The following is a 16,595-nucleotide window of genomic DNA, read 5'->3' as shown; positions in this document are numbered from 1 at the left end:
TCACTCCTCTCCTTGGGGAGATTCAAGGAGGAAAGCGCGTGTGAGTGTTTGATGTGAGTAGAAAAGCTACTACGTGAGTCCCAGAGCCTCCAGCCCCGCAGTTCCTGAGCTGGGGGCTCCCCGCAGGAGCGCTGGACGCCCCGGGGGCTGCTGGCGCGTGAGGCCCCAGGAGCTCCCGGAGGACCGGGTCGAGTTCCGGCGAAGGGGCCGGTGGGTGTGCGGAGGGTCCGGGGGGGCACCCCACGCGCGCCCGGGGGTCGGGGCCCGCGGAGGAGCGGGCGCGCGGGGAGCGGAGGCAGGTGCGAGGCCGGGTGCCGCCCGCGAGGAGCCCCGGGGGCGGGTTGGCGCGGCGCGGCGGGGCGGGGGCGGGGAGGAGGCGCGGGGCGGAGCGCGGGGCCCGGGACCCGCCGGCCGGCGCCGGCCCTGCACTCAGAGCCGCGGCCGCCACCGCCGCAGCCAACTCGGGCCCAAGTTCCCGGCCGCGGCGGAGAGGAGCGCGCAGCCGGCGGCCCGAGCCCCGCGCAGGGCCCGGCCTCCTCCGCTCGGCCGCTGCCCGCGCCCCGCCTCCGCCCATCGGCTCGGACCGGGCGCCGCGCGGGAGCCCTCGGGGCAAGGAGCGCGGGCTCCGCGGGGGCGACCGGCCGACCCCCGGGGCCGGGCGGACACTCGGCGGGACCAGAGCGCAGCGCGGAGAGTCGGCGCCCCCGGCCGCCCCGGCCCCGCGGGCGCTAGAAGGGCCGGGCCGGGCGGAGAGCGAGCCGGAGCCCGCGGGCCTGACAAGCCGCGGACGCGCAGGTAAGCCTGGCGGCGGCCGGGAAAACGAAGCCCGCGCCCCGCCGCCCGACTTCCCCGCGCCCGCGGGCCGGTCGGGGCGACCGGATCGGGAGCGGGGAGGTGCGGTCCGGGAGGGGCCTCCCCTCCACCCCCCGCGCCCGGGGACCGCGAGCCTGGCCCGGGACGGGTCTGCGGGGCCGGGGCCCGGCGGCGCGGGGGGCGCGCAAGGGAAGGGGTCCCCGCCGCCGAACAAAGCTGGGGCCGCGGGCTCTCGCCGAGCCCGGGCCGCCCCCAGCCGGCAGGTAGCTAGGGTCCCCGCCCTCCCGGCGGGCGGGTGTCGCCGCTTTCGGTCCCCGGGCGGCGACCGCGGAGCCGCGGGGAGCCGCCCCCGGGCGCGCAGGCTCGGCCCCGGCCCGTCCGCGCGCCGCCAGCCCCCGAGCTTCCCGCGCGCTTTTCCCGGCTCGCTCGGGCCCAGCTGGGGTCCGCGGTGGGGTCTGCGCCCCGCGCCCGCCAGACTGTGGCGAGAGCTGCATCTGGATTCTTTTAACCCCCGCGAGCAGTGCTAGTTTGGTGCCTGGATTCCTGCCTAAGCCCGAGCAGGTCTCCGGCTGGTCTTCCTAGCTTTCTGTTTTCTTTAATTGCGCCTCCGCTCGCCCTGCCTCTTCCACCCCAGCCGGGAGAGGTGCGGGGTGGCCATTCTCCACCTCCTCGTGGAGCCTGGGGGGATATTTGGCCACGCACTCTAGTTAGAGCCCCGGTTCCTAGATGTTCTCATCCTGCAAGTCCTCGTGAGAGACCATTCCACTTGCTCGGAGCGGGACTGCTTCTGTTCTACAGAGAGGGGAGCTGAGTGGTGACCCAGCTTTTCTGGGGAGCTTGCTCTGCACTTTCCCCCGGGCCTTCTTCACTGCTTTTGCCACCTGGCTGCTTGGCAACAGCTTTCAGTTGCTACCACCCTGGGCAGAGTTTCAGCCTGGTACCTGGAGGAGAAAGGCCAGGATCGTGTTACCAGTCTAGCGGCCAAGGAAGTGCCCACTTGCCAGAGCTGTGATGCCATGCCATCTGCATGGGTGCAGAAAACTCCAGTGGGGCAGAGTCACGCTCCTGGCCAAACACCAGCACCCAGGCAGGCACAGGGCTGGAAGCTTAGGGTGACCCCTCCTGAGGCGGGCCCTAAGGCAACATAAGGGCCGGGGAGCAGTGAGCACACCCTGGGAAAGCCGAGAACCCTTTCCCGGACCCCGGCCCTCCTGCTGCTGATTCAGATGTGCAGTTTACTTATCAAAGGCAAGGCTCCAATCTCAGGCGTGGGTGAGTGAGGCCCGGCCCCGAGCTTGTGCCCACACGCCCGCCAGGATCACACGCGCGTCCCCCGGCAGACCCGCCGACCTGTGGAACGTGGAAGGCTGAGTGGTGGTTTCCTCTGTTTCAAAATAGCATCTGTTCTCTCTTCACACAGAAGATCTGTGGTTATAAATAGCAGGAGGAAGGAGGTGCGTCTCCTGGGAAGGAAGGGCAGTGCTCAGAGCCCTCTGCTCGCTTGCGGGAGGAGGGGTGTGGCTGGGCTTTTTGGGGGGAGGTCCAGTCTGGATCCCAAGGCCAGAGGCAGACTGGGGCCAGGTCTCCGCCCCAAAAGGCGCAGGTGTAGCAGGCGCAGGGAAGGAGGTTCGTGGAGCAAAGGACCTACCGAGGTGACATGTGGATAAGGACCGAAGGGCAGCCCGCCTTCCTTTCCTAAAGAAGAGCAGCCCTCGGGCGTGGGGCCCGCTGGGGTCTGCCTGCCAGGGAGCAGGAGCCAGCCCCGCTTTCCCAGGCCCCGACTTCTCGTGTGTCCCGGTATGAATGTGTGAGCAGGCGTCTGCCCAGGGTGCCTGAAAGCAGCCCTCTTCATGTCCTTCGGTCGTGCTAATGTCTCCAAGGGTGTCTCGTTGGCTTGAAACAACTGTTTTCTGAACAAAAATTTTCTATGCCCAAAGCTTAAGCCAGATTGCTGGGAGCCATATGCTGTGAAAAGAAAAAATCTGGGATTGTTCTTCACCTGCGTATTTCACCCTGGTCTTGCTCTAGCGGCAGCTGGAAGATTTTTTGTTGGCTCTTCTTCAAGAAGGACAGGAGCCCAGCCGAGGCTGTTCTAATTTTCACTCCTGGGATGGTTCTGCGGGTCCTGGACGGCCACGGCCGGCATGTCTAGCAGGGGAGGAGGGCTTTACATGAAGTGCTAGTCCTCGCCGCCTCCGAAGTAAGCTCCAGTAAGCCCACAAAGCTTTCCTGTTCGCTGCTCTGGTCTGTGCTCCCAAGCTCCTTTCCAACCTGCCTGTCATTCATCCCCTTCATCTTCCGAACACGTCCTCGGACGCCACCCATGCTCCATCCCCACACCTGAACATGGGCCTCAGAGTTTTCAGTGGTTGGTTGGTTGGTGCTGTTTTTGTAGCCCCTTCAAGTCTCCCGAGTGAGGAGAGGACATGGGGGCTCCCCATCCTCACCCCAGGGGCATCCCTGGCTGGTTTCTATTAAGTGTCTTCAAACTGCTTCCAGCAGTCCAGAGAAATCCAGCAGAGGGGTTGGGAACGGACACTGTGATGAAGATGAAAGGCCCTATCATTTTTCGTCTGAAGCACCTTTCATGGTAAAAGTCACCTTCTCCCAGCTTAGCTGGGACGAAGTGAGAGAGCGGCATGGACATATATACACTACCAAACGTAAAATAGCTAGCTAGTGGGAAGCAGCCGCATGGCACAGGGAGATCAGCTCGGTGCTTTGTGTCCACCTAGAGGGGTTGGGATAGGGAGGGTGGGAGGGAGACGCAAGAGGGAGGGGATATGGGGATATATGTATATGTATAGCTGATTCACTTTGTGATACAGCAGAAACTAACACACCATTGTGAAGCAATTCTACTCCAATGAAGATGTTAAAAAAAAAAAGTCACCTTCTCCCCATCTCTGAGGGGCGACCGTCCACTCCCCCAGGCAGCGAGTTGGCAGAGCTGGGAAAGCGGACCTGCAGTTTGGTCCAGCCTGGCCAGCCTTGGCAGTGACAGCCCGCTCCTCCCAGCCCCCCAGTCGGCTCTGTTTACCTGGGTAGATTTAAGCCTCCACCCCCTCATCCCAGTTTGACCCACTGGCTCTTGGTCTCGCCCTCCTGGCCGCTGGGCAGCGTTTCCAGACTTCCTTGCCCCTGTGGTTGCAGCTGGGTCTTTCCCAGCTGTGCAGCCTGAGTTCTCCTCCACACTTTCTAAAGCTGGCGTCTCTCCTCCCGGCTTCTGCCCACGGGGCTTTCTTCCCAACTCTTTTTGGAAGCTGCTTGGTGCTGGGGGAAGCTCTCCCCTGAGCCCTCCAAAGAGCAGGCACAGAAGTTTCAGGGAGGGAGCTCAAGCCTTGCCACCGAGACCCTCATGCTGACTGTAACTGTCGCCAGCCCAGCCCAGGGCCCCGGGGCCCCCTTGGGAGCAAGTGCAGGCCCTAAAGACACAGGGGTGTTTTCTCAGACACAGGGGTGTTTCTTTTTGCACCCCGACCCTCCAAAGCCCAGGAGGACCCAGCCCGCCTGTATGTCCTGCTCTTGTGTGAGGTTTCGAGGGGAGGTGTACTGGGGGGAGGGGTACATGGTAGCATCTCCTCTGGGGGGCTCAGCTGTCTCTCCCGTCATGTGGGGCGTGGGATTAGATTGCCCTGGAGGCCCTTCCAGTTCTAACAGTCTGTTGTTTCAAACAGCTCTAGCTGGTTCCGTTTTGGAAATCCCTCTGCTGTGGACCAGGCCTGGGGGTGGGGAGGCAGCCAGTCGAAGGCGTCCGTTCCGACGGAGGGGCAGCGACGGAGGGGCAGTGGGGCTGCTTTCGCAGAGTTACTGTTTCACCCCCTGCAGGCCTGCAGGCAGGGCTTGTGGGCCAGCTGGAGGCTCAGGTTGTGCTCCCGGCTTTGGGCTCCGGCCCGGAGGGGCCCCTGTGGTTAGTCGGCCTCCCAAGGATGGCTCGAGGCCCTGTCTCCAGCTGCTGGTGACTTAGGGGCCAGGGCCTGAGTTCCTGGGGGGGCACCCAGGGTCCCTGAGCCCCAGAAATGCTAACCCCTCCAGGGTCACTCCTGTCTCACTAACTGATAAAGGGTCAGGGGTGGATTTCCCGAGGTCTTGGCTTCAGTTTGAGAAGTTCTTGGTTTACAAACTTTAGCCCCCGAAGGTCACATCCGAGTTACCTGGAATGTCCAGTAGATCTGCTCTGAGCCCTGCTGGGAGAGCCAAAGAAATGAGAACAAAGCTTTTCTGACACGGGCTCGGGGTGACCCTGTTCGCTGCCGAGTCTCACCCTGTCCTCCTTTTGGAGGGGACTTTGGGGGAGAAGCCTCAGAGCAGCCCTGGGCTCTGTTCCTGCTGGGCCCCCCCTTCCTCTTCCCAGCAGATACCCAGAGATGCTGGCGTTCCTGTCGCTGAGGGAGGTTGAAGGAAGTTGATTCCCTTTGTGGAATCGTCTCTAAGATTATATACCTCACCCATGCTCGTTGGGAAGTTTCTCCTGGGAAACTCTGAGTAATGAATTACTAAATACTTCATACAGCTCTTGTTTGGCGTACAAGACCTGCAATCAAAGTAATTAAACCTTTAAAGAGATTTTGTATTTAAGTGTAGGGCTAGAAATGTCCTGTCCCGCTGGGGGGCAGGAGCTGGCGGACGGGGCGAGGGTCCTGGGTGGCCCTGTGGCTTATGCCCCGAGTCCGCAGGCTGCGGGAAGCCAAGACGCTAGAGGCTGGGCCTCGGTGGCACTGCGGCTGTGGCCCGGCCCTCAGAAGCCAGCCACGTAACCCGGCTTCTCTGTACCTCGGTTTCCTCACTTGTGAGTGGAAACAGTAACTGTCTGTTCCTCTCCTGTGGTTGCCGAGAGGCAGTTGGCGGTGAGGACCTGGGTGTGCGGGGCACTAGGCTGTGCAGGGCTGGGCGTCGCTGGCTGCGAGCTGTGAGGGAGGCGCCTGGAACCCGCCCCGCCCCTGTGAGCAGAGCTGCCCGTGTCGGCGGGTGCCCGCCAGCCCTGGAAGGGAGTGACTCTCGTGGGCGTCAGCCGCATCCCATCCGGCGTGACGTCCTTGGGATGGAGGGTCCCGGTTTGTGGAGCGGCCACTGACAGGAGGGCATAGGTGTTCAGCGTTGGCTGTTACAAAGGGAAGGAAAAGTGGGCGCTCTCAGGATGCTGATGGGGCCTGTGGGGTTGGGGGTCGAGCAGAGCCCCGCCTCACACGAGTCTGTCCCTTTAACTAAGCAGATGCCGGGAGAGTCCCTGCGTTTGGAAACCACTCAAGATCTTGACATGTTGTCTTTTCTTGTGCTTAAAAAGGTAACCTCTGCAAAATCAAATCTGAAGTACGCTTTAAATACACAGGGGGAGATCCCCCGAGGGCGTCTTCCTTTTCCCCAGGCCAGGTCCGTCCACCCTTGAGACCAGCCGCAGAGCACCTGTGAAGGGCCTCGCCCTCAGGTACGCCCAGGAGCCGGCAGGGCCAAACAGCGGTGGGCTGGAGGGGAGGGCGGTGGTGGCAGCCAGCGGTGGGGAGGTCAGGCCTCACCTAGGGGGTTGGGTCAAGTCCTTTAACTTGTCAAAGCCCAGAGACTGCCGTCCCCAGCCCTGCCCCAACCTAGTCTCCAGCTGCTCCGAGAGTCCCACCTCTCAGAGTGTCAGGTTCGGGGCCATCACACATGGGCTTTCCTGCAGATTTTGTGTATCTTTCCGGATACAGTAAGTCCCCTACATATGCACCTTCAAGTTGCAAACTGTCAAAGATGCGGACGTGCGTTCGCATGTCCAATCACGTAAGTTAGTTCACGTGTCTGGAGTACGTTGTCACGTGCGTGCATCCCCTACAAGTGGTTGTGCTTTTGTGTACTTTACTGTACAGTACTGTATAGAGCACAGTGGTACAGTGTCTTTATTTCAAGCCCAGAACCTGTGCCATCAGTGTCAGGCGTGAGTGAAGTTGCAGCTTGCCCTCCGTCTCCTATTGCTGACGGTCCTTCAGCTCTACCGTCTCCCACCTCCTCTCCCTCCTCCAGTCAGTAACTCTTCCTGCCTGTTCACTCGGTGCCAGCCCCCGTGTGCCAGCTGTTGCACCGTACTGCTGTAATTTTCAAGGTACTGTACTGTAAGATTTAAAATGTTTTCTTTACTTTCTGTTTGTTTTTTATGTATTATTTGTGTGAGAAGTATTATAAACCTATCACAGTACAGCACTATATAGCCGATTGTGTTCGTTGGGTACCTAGGCTAACTCTGTTGGACTTACGAACAAATTGGACTTAGGAACGTGTTCTTGGAACGAAACTCGTTCGTATGTAGGGGACTTACTGGATTAACAGGGAGTTTGCACGCTTCCCAGAAAACACCCTCCTTAGCTCCGCTGCAGTTAAACATAACCCAGACCGCACACCGTGGTCTGCCAAGCTCCCTGTGGCCAGTCCCGCCCTCCCGTCCACGTGGCGCACGTGATTCTGCGGGCGGTCCTCTCTGCTGGATGGACCGCTACCCTCAGGCCCCAGCGGCAGAATTGCCCCCCCACACACACACACTCTCTATTCCTGGCTCTTTGCTCTAGAGCACCCATCACCGTCGCGAACTCTCTTTCTTGTTAGTTCTTGTTAAACGTCTGCCACCCTGTGTCTGTCCTGCTCTCCACTGCGTCCTCGGGGCTGAAACAGTGCTCATGGTGCCTGAGCTTAAAGGTGCTCCCAAAATAGCTGTGATTGTTGAACTTAGGGCAGTGAGCTTTGTAATCGTATAGCATGTTCTTTGCCAGAAAAAGGCCTATTTTGCCTAAAAAGAATGGCATCCTTACTGATTTTTCTGTGGATTGAATTATTCATATAACAAATATTGGTCCAGGCAAGTCCCAGGCGCTGGGGATATAAGATACAGTCCCTGAACCTCAGCAGCTTTTGTTCTAGGAACTCCTTCTACGTACAAACGGCAAGTGTGCAGAATTCCAAAACCTCTTGAGTCTTTTATTCTCCCGTACCCTGTGCTTAAGCCCCATCTGTGACCATGCACACACATTGCGGGTGGTTTGGGGATGCAGCAGACAGTGGAAACACAGAAGAACAGGAAGCCACAGGGGCGGTCCAGGCCAGCAGAAGATCCGAGAGAGGATGCGCTGACCTGACCTCTGCCCAGGCTGGGTGCTCGGCTGCTCCCAGGGGGACCTGGAACATTCCTCCCTGTGCCATTGCTAGCCGGACATTTTCCACCCATGTGTGACCAGATGGAGAGGTGGGGAAGGAACTGGGTTCGGAGTTCCATGAGTGCATTGCACACAGCCATCTACCTCGCTAGGCTGTCATTCCAGACGACTGGCACCATCTAGAAGTTACTAGCACGCACGTCTTTGGTCCCAGGTTGCCCAGCCAGGGTCCAGTAAAGCCCCACTGAACATAATTTGAGAAGACCTGATAAGAAGGGTCTCTGTTTGCCTCGGGCGGCTGCACCATCGCCCCGTCCTTGATTCTCGGTCTTGGCTTGGCCCCCAGATGCCTCACTCTCCCAGGCTCCCTCCTCCCTCACTGGCTGAGGCTCTCTGGGTTTTCCTCCTCTCCCCGGACCTCTTCTCTTCTCTACACACTGCGATGGCTGTAAGTACCGTCCTCCCTCTTGCTAATCTCACACCGTCATCTGCTGCTGGCCCCTCTCCCTTGACCTTCAGACTGGTATCTCGATTGTTCAAGCAGCACCTTCTCTAGAAGGTCTGAGGGGCATCCCAGCCTGACCTTCTGACCTTTCCCCTTAGACCTGCTCTTCGCACTGCCTGCTCCACCTCCCCCTCCAAGTCGCTCGCGCCGTAAGCCCTGGATCCTTCTTGGTTTCTCTCCTTCTCTCACGGCCCACATCCAGTCCAGCAGTGGATCTTGACATGTCTAATTTCCCAGAAGATCCCCAGATCCCCGGCCTCTCCTCACCCCCTCCACCCCCTCCTCCTGGCTCAGTCCACCACCAGCAGCCTCCCAACTGGTCTCCCTGCTGCAGCCGCAGCCGTCCTGCTCAGACAGGTCAGATCGTGTCACTGTTTTGCTCCGAGTGCTCTGCTGGCCTCCCGGCTCGTGCAGGAAAAAGGCATCCCTTTTCAGTCTGTACCACACAGACATGTGCAAGCACGTACGCATTTTCAGACACGTGTGTGCTTCTTATGTGCTTGTCCCCCTTCTGGAAGGTGATGCTTTGAGGGCAGGGGCTGCTCCTGTCCTCACCCGCGGTGCCTGTCGGGCCTGGCCGTAGCACGTGCCCAGGAATGTAGAGGAAAGGCGTGGGGAGAGGTGTGCACCGGTCCCGGTGAGTAGCTGTGTCTCTGCAGAGAAGGCCCCGTGGTTCCTCTGCCTTTGGGCTCATGAGCTGCCTGCTGAGTGGAACATGGGTGCCACTTTCCTCTCCTTAGGGTCCCCAAACCATGTTTCTAAGCCTTGACGCTGTTGATCATTTTGGACCCCATGATTCTGTGTAGTGGGGGCTGTTCCGCCCATTGTGGGGTGTTCAGCAGCACCCCTGACCCCTACCCACTAGATGCCGGCAGTACCTGCCCTCCGGTGTGGTGACAACCAAAAATGTCTCCAGACGTTGCCCGTTATCCCCTGGGGGCAAAACTGCCCCTGGTTGAGAACCACTGTTCTAAGGTGTGTCTATTCCTTTCCTGAGAATCTTTCCTTATTTCCGTTTCCCTTAAATCCTTTGCAATTATTACCCATTTTGCATCCTGTTTGGGGGCTCTTGCCCGGGCGTGAGCCCTTATGGGAGGGATGTGGATTACGGCCCCAACTCTCCCACCAGCGGCTGGTCCCTGGTCCACTCCCCAGGGACATCGCTCACCTGCTCCCGGACGGTAACCCTGCCGCCCTGGGTCTGTCCCCCGCTCAGCATTCTTGAGTGACTCCTCGTGACCCTACTGAATTGATAGAATATCTTGACTGGTGTTCGGTAGCCTTCAGTCCGCACCCTACCGACCTTCCCAGGCTTCTCTCCTCTGCTTCTCTGTGTTGCAGCCAAGCCGGAGTCCTGCTCCCCGATGTCTGCTCGAGCCAGGCACCCTCCCCCTCCCCTCTTCCTGTGGGAACCCGCCTGTTCTTCAAGGTGCACCTCAGATGCCAGCCCCCTGCCCGCCCCTGTCAGAAATGACCTCTCTGGCTGGGAGCTGGCTTGCAGGGCCGCTGCAGTTCAGAGGTCATCCGTGTGGCCCTTTTCACACTTTGTCGTACATCGTGATCATTTGTGTTCACGTCTCATCCTCCCTACCAGGCACGTGGCTGGTTACGCCGTGTTCTCAGCAGATCTTAGGGGAGGCCCTACGGGCAGCTGGGGCTGTGCAGGGAACCACCTCAGGGGGGTGACCGGCGGGTCCCCTGAGAGTGGGGCGTTCTGCAGCAGAAGGGTTGTTGTCTGCTGTGCACTTGTTTAGACAGCGTAAGCCTTCCAGGCTTCAGGTTAGCACGGCTGTGATTTTCAGGCTTGTAAAGGCCTTTGCCCTCCCTGCTTTCTGTCCCCCGTGTAGTGGAAAGCGCATGGCCTTTGGGGGCAAGTGGATGGACGTGGGTTTGAATCCCCACTCAGCCATTCGCACCTGATGGACCTCGCCCTGGTTGCTGAGCTTTTCTGAGCTCCCTGTTCTTCATCTTTTAAACAGGGTAATAGCGGCCAGCTCACAGGTTTATCCTGAGGATCCACTGGGATGGTTTGTGTGAATTAGGGCAATTTCTGCACGTGGTCAGTGTCAGCCCTCTTCCTTAACTCTCTGCTGAACAAATTGAAGGCGTCAAGGAGCCGTCACCCAGATGCTCAGTGCCTGCTCAGAGTTTGGTCCAGAAGAACTGAGTGTTTGTAACTTGGCTGGTTTTGACGGTGAGGAGACAAAGGAAATCTGAAAGTTCACCTCTATGACAGCTGCTCTCACAAGGAGCTGTTGTGGGCTCACGGCTCCAGGCTCTTGGAATTTTCCTTGAAGGACCCAACCTGAGTGGGTCGCAGGAGTAGTCCCAGCACTCAGCATCGTGACTACTCGGTAGTATTGATAAACTAATGAGCTAGTGACGCCTCAGAAGGTTATCACCCCGGTTGGAGAAAGCTGGTCATGGATTACCGTATTTCATCCATACTAAGACACATTGTAAAAATTTATTTTATTGCTGTATAGTTGATTTACAAAGTCGTGTTAATTTCTGCTGTACAGCAAAGTGACTCAGTTATACATATGGGTGTATATATATATATATATATATATATATATATATATATATATATATTCTTTTTCATATTCTTTTCCGTTATGGTTTATCACAGGATATTGAATATAGCTTCCTGTGCTCTACAGTAGGACCTTGTTGTTTATCCATTCTATATATAATAGTTTGCATCTTCTAATCCCAAACTCGAAATCCATCCCTTCCCCACCCCCTCCCCCTTGGCAACCACAAGTCTGTTCTCTATGCTAAGACGCATTTTAACATATCTGAGATCAGGGTGCATCTTAAGGGATTCATTTGAAATTTAACATAAAGCTAGCTTAATAATCTTTTAACGTTTATTTTATTGAAGTATAGTTGATTTACAATGTTGTGTTAATTACTGCTGTACAGTAAAGTGATTCAGATATATATATACACACACATTCTTGGGGCTTCCCTGGTGGCGCAGTGGTTGAGAATCCACCTGCCAAGGCAGGGGACAACGGGTTCGAGCCCTGGTCGGGGAAGATCCCACATGCCGCGGAGCAACTAAGCCCGTGCGCCACAACTACTGAGCCTGCGCTTTAGAGCCTGTGAGGCACAACTACTGAGCCCGCATGCCACAACTACTGAAGCCTGTGTGCCTAGAGACCGTGCTCCGCAGCAAGAGAAGCCACCGCAGTGAGAAGCCTGCGCACCGCAACGAAGAGTAGCCCCTGCTCACCGCAACTAGAGAAGGCCCGCGCACAGCAACAAAGACCCAACGCAGCCAAAAAATAAATAAAATAAAATAATTTTTAAAAAATAAGAAAAAAATTAAGAAAATAAAAATATTCTTTTCCATTTGGGTTTATCTTAGGATATTGAATAGTTCTCTGCACTATCCAGTAGGACCTTGTTGTAAGATTCATCTTAAAATCAATGTGTTTAATTGGGAGTACTTTTCTCTCTTAGTGGGATGGAATAATGGTGCATTTTAAGATAAATGGAATCTTAGATTTGGTGACATAAGTCAATGTCATTGATCACTGTTTACTAAGATGACCTGTTGTCATTTCCTGGTGCCTGCCTCGGTGTTCCCTAGGAAATGTGCTTCTGTTGTTTGCCAAATAGAGTATTCAGAGTGTCACCTCCATGCTGACCATCTATTGACTAAGAGTTAGAACTGAGGTGGGAAATTCTAGGCAAAGACCAGATGTCCCACAGACCTTGGACCCAGATGCTTGAGGACGGTCGGCCCCCTGTGGTCACCTGTGAATCAGAAGTCCAGGGTCACTGCCCCTGTGTTCCCAGGGACCTTGGACAAGCCTCCCTGTCCTCATTTGTAATTTGTTTGTTGGGGTTCACAATGTACCCCCCCCAATGCCTACCTCACCAAGCTGTAGAATTAAGTGAGAAGATGTGTGTGAAAGTGGTGTATAGCCACTGGGAGGCACCGTTCATCCCTGCAGGATGGGCAGAGTGGGTAGGTGACCCAGAGACTTTCTAAATCCACTGACGAGACACAGCCCCTGGTGACTCAACAGTGATTCCTACGTGGCACCTGTCCTCTCATTTCTCTGTTTCTAGGAGAGAGTCTTTGAAAACTTTGTGGAAGCTTGTCTGGTGAGGCAAAATCTTATCCCAAAGGATCAAAAGGAAGTTACATCCTATAACTAGAGTGCCGGGCTTTTTGTTTTTTCCATTTTATATTTTCCTGTTTCACTGCCTTGGCATTGGAAAGTATGTCAGAAAAAATATCATCAACATGAACACAAATGTGTTTATCATGAAAGAGGAAGTCTAATCTCTATGTGCAGTGCTTAAAAAATCAACTTCTGCAGCTCAGTAGGAGCCTGGTCCCGGCCCCGAAACTCACCAGCAGTGAGAATTCCCTGGCGGTCCAGTGGTTAGGACTCGGTGCTTTCACTGCTGAGGGTTCGGGTTCGATTCCCTGGTCGGAAAACTAAGATCCCGATGCAAGCCATGCAGGCAAAAACAAAAACAAAAACAAAACAACACAAAATCACCAGCAGTGTGACCACACACAGAGGTGCTCTTGAACAGCCACCCAAACCCTCTTGCCCTCTGTTTCCTCGTCTGTTAGAGGCCGTTGAGAGGATTAAAGGAAACACATGGAAAGCACTTAGCAGGGCCTTGCCCATAGAAAGCCGTGCCCAGCAGGTGTTCACTCTAATTATGCTTCTAAACAACCTCGCAAGCCACTCTTGCGCAAAAGCCAGTGACTAGCTCTGCCTACATCATCCGAGGCTGGGTTATGTCTGGAGAGAAGGGGTCACCTTGGTGTTATTTTCACATTTAGGCGTGGCATTAATAAACTACACAAAACCTGTCAATTCCACAGTAATCTGACCTCAGCGACTTTGCATTTTCAGATACAGTTTATTATACTGTAACTAAATCAGGAGAATCCTGGTCTCGACTTTGCCAGACAGCTTTGAACTGTTTTCTTTCGAGTGAGATTGTTGAGGTGCACTGCTAATCGTCGTTAAGGAAGAGCCTTAAGTGACATCTAGCTTTTATGGGTGCAACCTGGGAGACCTGCTTCTGAAGAAACGTGCTGAGCTTCCTTCCACACGCTGTTTGCATCTGGAGGCTGGGGGAAATCTTGGCGGCCTCAAAACTCATAAGCTTCATGCATTCTGCCCTCGGTTTCTTCACGTGCTGCCCTGTATTGCCGCAGCTGAATGGGGGAGGGGGTGTGTGTGCAACTTTTTCTTTTTTTTTTTAAATTAATTAATTAATTAATTTATTTATTTATTTATTTATGGCTGTGCTGGGTCTTCGTTTCTGTGCGAGGGCTTTCTCTAGTTGCGGCAAGTAGGGGCCACTCTTCATCGCGGTGCGCGGGCCTCTCACTATCGCGGCCTCTCTTGTTGCGGAGCACAGGCTCCAGACGTGCAGGCTCAGTAATTGTGGCTCACGGGCCTAGTTGCTCCGCGGCACGTGGGATCTTCCCAGACCAGGGCTCGAGCCCGTGTCCCCTGCATTGGCAGGCAGATTCTCAACCACTGCGCCACCAGGGAAGCCCCCTTTTTTCTTTTTATTTATTTATTTATTGGCCAAACCACGCAGCATGCAGGATCTTAGTTGCCCGACCAGGGATCAAACCCATGCCCTCTGCAGTGGAAGCTTGGAGTCTTAACCACTGGACCACCAGGGATTTCCCTTACTTTTTCTTTTTGATCAACTTTATTGAAGTATAATTTGCATACAGTATAGTTCATCCATTGTTAAGTGTACAGTTCAATAAATTTGGACAAACCCATGCCTCCCGAATCAAGATACTTCCATTCCCCTGGAAAGTCCCCTGGTCCCCTTACAGTCTCTCCATGCCAACACCCACTGCAACTCAGGCAACCACTGATCTGATTGATGTCGTTCTAGATTAGTCTTGCCTGTTCTAGAATTTCACATAAGCAGAATTATACCAGAATTCTCAGGGTTTTTGTTTCAGCTCTTTGCTGTCTGGCTTCTTTTGCTCAGCATAGTATCTGTGAGATTTTTCCATGTTGTTGAGGTATTAGTAGTTCATTCCTTTTAATTGCTGTGTATATACCATTGAATTCACTTTGGATGGACGTTTAGGTTATTCTAGATTTTGGTTAATATGATAGTCTCTGTCTTTTAATTGTCCTGTTTAGTCTATTTACATTTAGTACCATCTTTCAACTTTCTGTTTTGAAATTATTAGAGCTTTTTTACAGAAATGTTGCAAAAAATAGTTTCGTTTCCCCTAATGTTAACATTTTCCCATAACCATAGCACAGGTACCAACAACAGGAAATTAACATTGCTACAGTATTATTAAGTATTTCACAGATCTTCTTCCAATTTCACCAGCTTTTCCCTAATGTCTTTTTCTGGCCCCCAGTCCAATACAGTCCTGAGTCTCACATTAAATTTAGTTGTCATGTCGCGTCAGTCTCCTCCAGTCAGTGACACTGCCTGGTGTTTCTGTTGTCTTCCTTGACCTTGACGCTTGGATGTGTACACGTGCAGACTGTCCCTCCCTCAGTTTGGGTTGCCTGGTGTTTCCTCACGAGCAGGTCTGGTTGTGCATTTTTGGCAGGAATACTACAGAAGGGACGCTCTGTCCCCTCAGTGCATCTTCTCTGGGGCACATGATGTCGGCATTCCTACCACTGAGGATGTTAACTTTGGATCATTTAATGCAATTTTTGTTATAGTTTGGTTAAAGTCTGCCACGTTGATATTTGTTTTCCATTCATCCCCTCCCTGCTTTTTTTTGCAAGGGGCGTGTGTGTTGCTCTAGCATCCTTAAATAATCAGGTCTATTTAGAGTACCTCTTCACAGAGCATACTTTGCAGGTATGATAAACTTACAACAGCATAATTCTACTTACCTGCTCCTAACCCTTCGTGTATTGTCATATCTTTTACTTTTACATATGTTATAAACCCCTCCTTATGGAATTCGAACTTTTGCTTTACAAAGTCAGTTGTCCTTTAAGTAAATTATTTGAAGAAAGAAAAGAGTCTTTTATACTTACATGCTTATTTACCATTTTAGGTACTCTTCTAAGTACTCTTTAGGTACTTAGGTACTCTTTAGTACAGATCTGTCAGCAGCCCAGACTTTAACTTGGCAGGGCTCAAACTCTAACTCTGTCTTTCCTGTAGATCTTGTTAGGGCTTGGTTTGAGATTTTATTAGACTGTGTTTAGAAGAGGTCTTACTCAAGGGCAAGGTCCTTACTCCTAAGGCATATCTCAGCTGGACTCCAGGGGTGTTAACTACTACTTACTTTTTAAAGATATTGAGATATAATTCATATACCATACAATTCACTCATTTTAAGTGTATAATTCAGTGGTCTTTAGTATGTTCACCGTGTTGAGCAACCATCATCACAATCAATTTTAGAACATTTTCATCCCCCAGAAGAAATCCCACACCCGTTAGCAGTCACTTCATTTTCCCCCAACTCCCCTACCAGCCCTAGGCAAACACTGATCCACTTTCTATCACTATAGATTTGCCTATTCTGGACTTTTCATTAAAATGGGATCATGCAATATGCAGTGTTTTGTACTAGCTTCTTTCACTTAACATAATGTTTTCAAGGTTAATCCATGTTGTAGTACTTCATTTCTTTTGTGGCCTATGGATAGGCCACCTTTTATTTATTCTTTCATCAGTTGATGGATATTAAGGTTGTTTCTACTTTTTGGCTATTATGAATAACGTCGCTGTCAACATTTGTGCACGAGTATTTGTGTGGAAATAAGTTTTCGTTTCTTTGGGGCAGATACCAAGGAGTGAAATTTAGAATTTGGGTCATTTGGTAACTCTATGTTTAACCCTTTGAGGAGGTGGCAGACTGTTTTTCAAAGTGGCTGTACCATTGTAAAATGCCACCAGCAGTGTATGAGGGTTCTGATTTCTCCACATCTTGTCAATACTTGTTATTATCTGTCTTTTTATTATAGCCATCCTAATAGGTAAGGCCGTGGGCTGAATTATTTCCCCCAGAATTGCCATGTTGCAGTCCTACCTCCCAGTGTGGTGATATTAGGAGGTGGGGCCTTTCGGAGTCAGCTGGGGTTAGATGAGGTCATGAGGGTGGGGCCGTCATGATGAGGATTAGTGCCCTGATAAGAGCAAGAGACACCAGAGCT

At 53.6% G+C, this 16,595-nt stretch overlaps 1 protein-coding gene across 1 annotated transcript in view; it reads left to right on the top strand.

Moving 5' to 3' along the window:
* The first annotated feature begins 674 nt into the window (after positions 1 to 674).
* WNT5B (Wnt family member 5B) overlaps positions 675 to 16,595 on the top strand; it is a 92,687-nt gene continuing 76,766 nt past the window's right edge. The window contains exon 1 of the mRNA XM_059935028.1: positions 675 to 795. The gene's annotated coding sequence lies outside the window, so the exon portion shown is untranslated. The remainder of the gene's footprint in view (positions 796 to 16,595) is intronic.

The sequence above is a fragment of the Balaenoptera ricei genome, chromosome 10, assembly GCF_028023285.1.
Source record: "Balaenoptera ricei isolate mBalRic1 chromosome 10, mBalRic1.hap2, whole genome shotgun sequence".
Lineage (NCBI taxonomy): Eukaryota > Metazoa > Chordata > Mammalia > Artiodactyla > Balaenopteridae > Balaenoptera > Balaenoptera ricei.
The sequence above is the reverse complement of the archived record's forward strand: the minus strand, read 5'-3'. Positions and strand labels throughout refer to the sequence as shown.